Source organism: Gadus macrocephalus, chromosome 21 (assembly GCF_031168955.1).
Source record: "Gadus macrocephalus chromosome 21, ASM3116895v1".
Lineage (NCBI taxonomy): Eukaryota > Metazoa > Chordata > Actinopteri > Gadiformes > Gadidae > Gadus > Gadus macrocephalus.
In genome coordinates this window covers 17,632,254-17,639,954 of record NC_082402.1, presented here as the reverse complement: position 1 = coordinate 17,639,954, position 7,701 = coordinate 17,632,254, and the positions used below count along the sequence as shown (strand labels likewise).

General features: G+C 45.7%; 1 long non-coding RNA gene across 2 annotated transcripts; it reads left to right on the top strand.

Annotated features, from left to right (window-relative positions):
• Positions 1–4,656: 4,656 nt before the first annotated feature.
• On the top strand, positions 4,657–6,222 carry LOC132449885 (uncharacterized). 2 transcript variants are annotated; one of them, XR_009523691.1, is made up of 4 exons: positions 4,657–5,042; positions 5,215–5,310; positions 5,505–5,641; positions 5,884–6,222. It is a non-coding gene; the product is annotated as an uncharacterized LOC132449885 (long non-coding RNA). The 2 variants fall into 2 exon arrangements; XR_009523690.1 differs by having other exon boundaries at positions 4,657–5,310; positions 5,884–6,221.
• Positions 6,223–7,701: the final 1,479 nt, after the last annotated feature.

Here is a 7,701-nt window from a genome sequence, read left to right as displayed (position 1 = left end):
GGGCTCCTCCAGACGACGACGGCGGGGGTAAGGGGGCAGGGCCTCGCGTCTCCCCAATTACGCGGACCCTGACCCGTTTCCCTGGGCTCTCACAGTTGTAGGGCACTCTCTGACAAGGTGGCCAGGCTGCCCGCAGCCCCAGCAGACCCTCTGCTCTCGACGAGACGGGGGGCGGCGGTCCGCCTGCATAGAGACAGCGCGGATGAGTTCAGTGAGCTCGTCCACCCAGGCTGGCTTCTGTGAGTCCTCACTCCTCTCCCTCGCCGATCTCACCATCGGCTGAGGAGCAGGATGACCGTCGATTGCTCCAGCCCACACCAGCTCCCTCTCTATGGCCATCTCCAAGGCCTCTTGCAAAGTCTGCGGGTGGGCTAGCTGGGTCTGAATGCGTAGTTCTGTAGGGGAAAGGGCCTGGAGAAACTGATCCCGAGCGCGTTCGCTCTGCACGGCTGGCGGCATGTGGGCGTATGCTCGCCGAGACAGGCTCTCGATATCGTTGGCCAGTGCCCGCAGCGTCTCCCCAGGCTTCCTGCGCCTATTACAGAGTTCTGAGCGCATTAGCCCCGGCTTAACACATAGTCCAAAACGCCTACTTAGTGCCCCCACTAGGGCAACATAGTCCCCCCTGTCCTCTGGGCTAAGCAGCAACAAACAAGACAATGCGTCGTCCGCCAGACACATCGCAAGCTGCAGCGCTTTGACCTTCACTGACCATCCGGCAGCATCGGCTAAAAGTTCAAATTGCGCGTGGAAAGCTTCCCAGTCAGCCTTACCGGTGTATCTAGGCGTCTTGATGGACACCGGGCTTGATGTAAGAAAGGCGCCGCCGTGTCTGTCGCCGTCTTGTGGTGGCCACGGGCAGTCGGCGCTGCGAACTATGCGTGAAAAATCATCTTTTTCCACGGCGGCCGTTTCCCGTTTGGTTCTACCCCTCACCAGAGACTCCGAGGCTTCTCCACATGCCCCCTCGCCGTAGTCGTCCATCTCTATCTTCACCCGACAGTCCGCAGGAAGCATTATTGTTGCAGAGAACAAGCCACAACAAAAACAGAGCTAACGGCGATCGCAACTTCAGCCTACTCGCCGAGCACAGCAGGACCGAGAAAAAATAACTAAAAATAAAAATAAAATAGTTTCACTTCTGACACCAATGTAACGACCTCGCCGGTGACATAATCATGTCGAGTCATTAGTAATTGATCGTAGTTTTTAATCAACCAAAACCAGGTCACTGAAAAACCCGTAACAATGTAAACAACCGCAAAAAACCGACACACAAACAAACCCCCGGTTACCCCGGCAACACGGTCTCACTCGCGTGCAGGCCCCCACCCTGATTGACAATAAGAACATTACAATACATGCACATAGAACAACTGGCATAACGGACAATGAAATACAATGCAACACATAACACACAAACTATTTAATTGTCCCAGGGTCGCTACATTATGTAGGGGAGAGCCGGGTCGATTGAAACACTTTGCAGTTAAACGTCTTTTTCAAAGATGACGTTACGTATACAAATAATTTTAACATGTGATCAACAACTCACAGGTGTGTTCTCTTAATTACAAGTGAAATTTAATACATATGTTGGATGATCGAGCTGTTATTTAACTTTGACCGCAAGTTGACATTTGTTTCAAACGCCCCGCCTAGTCGGGACGTTTGAAACACGCATGCGGGACGAATGAAACAGCATTTTTTTTAAATAATCTATTGCCCTTACTCTTGTTTTTACGCTACATACCAGACAACATACTAGTGTACTCGTCATTGCTAAAATTTCACATAATTCCGCATAATATAAATAGGTCAAAATATATTTTTGGCCCGTGCGTAATTGTCAAGATGCACATTTCGGTTAAAACTCACCTTTCTTCTTTTGGACGACTAAATTTGCATTAAATTTACTTATTTCCCTGTCCTAAGTAATGTTTAAGGATACACGGTTGAACACCCTTTTATTTATTTTAAACAAAAACTACCAGGTCAACAGGATATCACGAGACCTGTTACATCTGAAATGTATCCAAGCGCCGCACGGGGTTAACTTCTTTTCGACACGCTCAGCACGGCGCACAGAAGCATCCGAAGTCTCTGGACAGGTAAGTGGCTAAACTTATTTTTTCTGATAAATATTGTGTAATTGTCTGCACATTTACATGAACATTATGTTGAAATCATAATAAGCAGAACTTTGACACTCTAGCTGATGGATGGTAATGGCTGGAGAAAAGGATAAATCGGCAATCCATGTGTCGTGACCAAGAGCAAGGGTGTAGAAGGCTAGCCTATAGCTTATACCCACACAGCAAAAAAAGTCAGTGCTTTGTAGCACTTCGCAGAGCTGATTATTTAATACTTCTAGAGTGAGAATGTACTCTGACTGGTGTACAACCAACACCTTTGAGGTGAATTATCAACACTTCATGAATGAATAGTCTACACATTAGATTCTTGAAAACATTATATTTTTATTGATGCTGTTGTTGTTACAGTGCATACATATATAATATAGTTAACATTATAGTTAAACTTTAATTATTTTACATCAAGAACCATATTCAGTTTTACATTTATATGATGTAACAAACAACTTGAAATAAATAAATGTGTCCCTGTCAACCAATTAAAGGGGAATTCCGGTGTAAAACGGATTTGGGATATGTTTTGTATGATAATGAGTTGAAACGTTAGTTTTGGAGCACAAAAAAACGCATATAGACGCTTTCTTCAGTTGGCTGTTTTTAGCCGATTCTATCAAAACGCTATAAAATTGAAACAATGGGGGCAGTGGTTATGGTAAAAAACTAAATTGCTATTTTAAACCATTTAAAAGGCTAGAAGTAGCCCGACACTTCTTTGGTAGTTCAATAAGGGTATTAACATATAAAACGAGGCAATGAGAACTTTGTAAGTGTACTGATTGTTTATTAAAAAGAACATTTTATACACACAATACCATCAGTAGATCACCCGTCGACGCCATTGTTTTCAAGACTCGATAAGTAGATTGACAAACACAGAGATTGTGACATCCATCAGCAACACACAAGCTCTGGCGGCATGCCATGGGACCTTTAAAAATACCTTTTAAAATAAAAATTATCAGGATACAATTACCCTGTGAAACTTCAATACACGATCCACAGCTTCCCGGATACTGATTTTGACAGCTCCCTTCTTTCCACTTGGAGGTGGTGGCAGGAGGTAGACCAGCAGGAGAAGTGAGGCCATGTCACTATCCCAACCTGAAAAGGGAGAGCACATACTTTGAGCATGAAATACACCTGATGAAAGCACATGACACAACATAAAAGGTTCAAAAAGTTCTTGTCAATAAATAGTCGGCATCTAAAAAGGCGGCCAAATACAAACAGGTTATTATCATAGGACCCTTTTTTTTTTTAAAAGGGTCCTATGTTCCCCAGTCTCATACAAAGAGGGGAACATAGGACCCGGGGAACATAGGACCCGGGGAACATAGGACCCGGGGAACATAGGACCCGGGGAACATAGGACCCGGGGAACATAGACACGCTCCCACTAAATTAAAGCCACGTGCCTCGTTAGCATTAGCTAAAAATGGTAACGAGGCGTTAGCTAAATTGAAGACATGTGCCTCATTAGCATTGGCCATTAAGTTTGACGTTAGCTAAAATCGTTAGCATTTATAAGTTGGTTATCAGATCTAAAAGACGAAGAAATGCTGAATATTCTGCATTCAGGGTTTCTGCAGGTTTGAACAAGTTAAATTTAAGACTTTAATACCTTCTGAAGACCCATTATGAATACAATTGCTGACCTATATGAAGGACACACGCACAACTAACTATGAAACATAGAAACCCTGTGCATTATTCACTTGGTACTTTTCTTACCTGTTTACATTCCCGTGAAGTTCAAAAATGTCTTCGCTCACTCTGAGCAATCCCTTGGCGATATTGATTCGATCCTCTCTAGTCAACCGTCTCTGCCGAAACAGTTTGCCGCGTAGTGTGGAAGAGGACAAACGGTCACATGTCTCTAGATTCAACCAATGAGGAGGCGCAGCGAGCCAATGACGAATCGAAACCTAAACCGACGTGCGGCCGTCAATCAACCGTTGGACACTCAGGGAGTCCATCATCCTAAAATAAACACTTAAATTACTCTACACCAGCATTAACTTAGAGACAACACCCAAGAGTGTTTCTGGTACACCCCAAAAAATGTACTTAGTGCCTATTCAACACCAAAGTGTATAAAATCTACTCTGGTCATGAATACTCTGGGATTTTAACACTTTGGCATTTGCTGTGCAGCAGTTCATAAGTGTGCATGTCCACTAAATTAAATTATTATTGTCATAATTTAATGTAGCCATTGTTATTTTTGATGCGTTACCATGATGGACGAAAAGTAGGCCTACCCTGCAAAATATTTAATAGCCAAGCTCCCACTCATAGCCTAACCCAGGCCTCATAGTTAGTTAGTTAGTTAATCAGTCTATAATGTTAAGTGAATTGTGCTGTAGGCCTACATTTACAGTATTTCCACTGCAAACTAGTGAAGACACATGGACAGTATAGTAGGCTGAATATTTTTATTCTTTGTCACACAGGTGACACAGGTAGTGTGCACTCCCGTCGGTGCAACCCTCATGCGACCACTTATAGCAAAATACACACTGGACCCACTCTTCCCCAGGCATCGAGGCGCTGAAGAGCTCGCAGCACACGAGGCAGCTGACGTCCTCGCTGGATAGGCCTAAATAAATTGGAGATGTAGAGGCAGCAATGGTGGTGAACTCTGCTGCCTCCGGAACAGGACACACTAGGCCTAAGGTGGGGCTGACTCCATCAGCGGGCCAGGTGATGGTGGGAGGAGCAGCTGAGGTGGCACCAGGGGTGACTCCAGCAAGGGGGGCGGCTTCAGGAGCGGGCGAGAAGAGCCTCTTCTTGGGAGCCCGAGAGGAGGGAGGCTGCTTGGCGGGACGACGCTGCTTCACAGTTCCCTGTTTTTCCGCCTCTAAAGCAGCCCTCACCGGGGTGTCCGTAAGTATAGCAGTTGTCCTGAAACATTAAATTGGACGTTTTAATGATAATTGAATTACTTTAAATGTGGTAGGTCTACATGACTGTAGACAAAGGAAGTCCAGACAAGATATGAGATGCAAGAGTAACTCCACTTGCCTCTTTCTCCCTCTTCTCTTTGTGATCTTTCTAGGTCCGGCCTTAGGGTAAGGCCGGATGATGTCCGGGCTGAATTCAACGGCCTCTCCCTCAGGCCGGACAGCTTCGTCAGGCCCGGCAGCTCGATCAGGTACATCCATGCCTGCCAAAGGACACATTTAAAAAATTCACACTTTTAAATAAATGTTTAGAAACACAGCTTCTCTGCCGTCCACTACCCTATGGACTTCTTTTATGAACTTGGACTTATGGGACTATTTACTTATCTATTATTAACCTTTGTTTAATCCTCTGTTGCTTCTGATGAACAGTTCCTACCTGAAGTGGCACCTGGAGAAGCGCTGACCTCGTCACCCGAAGCCTGGGGAGGAGGACGGTCTGTCGAATAGGCTCCGGCGAAGTCCTTTTCCTCAAATGCAGAGGGGTTAAAAGGCCAGATCCCTGGACTTGAGAACCCGGAGGTGATGTTGTTCACTGTTGCAGCCTTTGGTAAGGCTTCAGCAACGATGGAGGGCACATCATAAATTGAGATGTTTATCCCTGGGTGGCTCCTCATCCACCTGTCCACCGCACTGTTTACGTACCCCTTAAGGGGGCCGAAGACACTAATGTCCATTGGCTGCAACCTGTGGGTGCAGTGGGGAGGGAATGACAGCAGCACTATGCCATTGGCTCTGCAGTAATCAATTGCTGCAATTGACAGGTGGGACGTGTGATTGTCCAGCAGGAGGAGCAGCTTCGACTCCTTGGACACACGGGTGTAACTGGTGAAGTGGGCCAGGTACAGGAGGAAGTCTGGCTCCTTCATCCAGCCAGTTGGGTTGCCGCTGCCAGCACAGCCAACGGGTCCACCCCTCAGGAAGTGGTCTTTGAACCGCTTACGGGGGAAGATGAAAAATGGCGGAACAAGGTCGCCCTGAGCATTGCCTGCCAGGGCAACTGTGACCAGGGTCCCCCTCTCCGCTGAGGTCACTGACCCGACCTGCTTCTGCCCCATCTGGGCGACGACACGGTCTGGCACCTGAACAGTGGTGACCCCTGTAAATAGTTGTGTGAGTATAGTTGTATATAATATAGTTGTGTGTATATAGTTGTGTATATATATAGTTGTGTGTATATAGTTGTGTTTTATGTTAATAAAGTTCATAGTAAATACCTGTTTCATCAATGTTCCAAATATCCTTGGCCTGGAACTGGTGCCGGTCCAGCACTGTCTTTAAATTTTGGTGGAACAAGTTTTACTTGGGTTGAAACTTGACAACCGTTGTTGGCTAGTGGCCTCTGGACGCCGAAGGGAGAGGCTGCCACTGCGCTCCATGAAGGAGGTGAACCAGTCCTTCCCCGCCATGCTCTTCCTCGACCAGGATGCAGGGAATGGGCAGCTGAAGTGCACTGCCAGCTCAAAGGCAAATTTTCTGACCTGAAGGGGTCATAAAAAGTTGATGTACATTTGTGTGTTTATGTTTATGTTATTTGTTCATATTTATTAATTAAAGCATGTGCATAGCATACATGTGTGCCTGTCCTACAACTTATGTAGCCCTTTTCACAACACTGACCTCATTAGGGGTGAGCCCAAAATAAATGGCTGCTGCCCTCTTCAGGTAGTCCCTGACCTTTCCCTCCTGCGCTGCGTTAAAAACCCTATTGTGCGGGTTATAGCCAGGGGACCTAGCCGCTTCACTGCCCTCTTCTGCCCTCCGCTTGAGGTAGCGTGACAACGTCACATGGTTTATGTTGTTGGCCAACGCTGCCTGCCTCACTGAGCTCCCAGAATTGACCTCGCTGCAGGCCCTGGCATACACCCATGCAGAAACCAGCCCACGGGAGGTGGTTCTCCTTCTCACGCGCGGCATTTTTCACTCAGTAATAATCTGTTGATGCATGTGATAAACACGTTTTGTTCATTCAAAATATGTTATTAATTCAAAGCAATAGTTATTCATTGCAAAACATTTATTAATTCTGTGATTTATACAGGTAATGATCGTGCAATGTTCGCGTAATTACGCATGATGATGTGCGGGACGTTTGAAACAGGTGTTTCAATCGTCCCGACAGCGACTACTGACACTTAAACCTTTTTTACCTCTAAACTTCAAAACTGTGACATTGCACACTTTATCACAGGTTTAAATACTAATTCATCTGTTGTATAGTGATATTATTATGGCATGAAACATAAAATACAACTATTTATTACAAAAAAACTACCGCAGGAAGGATTTTACTTACAGCTCTCGAAAACAGGTTTGCGGGATAACTTTTGAACGGCGTGACGTCATTACACAAAATTTCCCGGGGTTGGTCAGTCTTGCTTGCTGAACGTAGTGAATTTTGACGTGAAAGCCTTGCGTGGTTTTCGAGTAAATCGCTGTGTTTCAATCGTCCCGTGTTTCAATCGACCCGGCTCTCCCCTACAATGTATAATGTTAGCTCTCTGGCTCATAGCTGAGCGGACTAGAATACCTCCCGTTGCCAAGTCATAGCTAAGGTCTGTCCTAATTACTCGAGTAGTAAA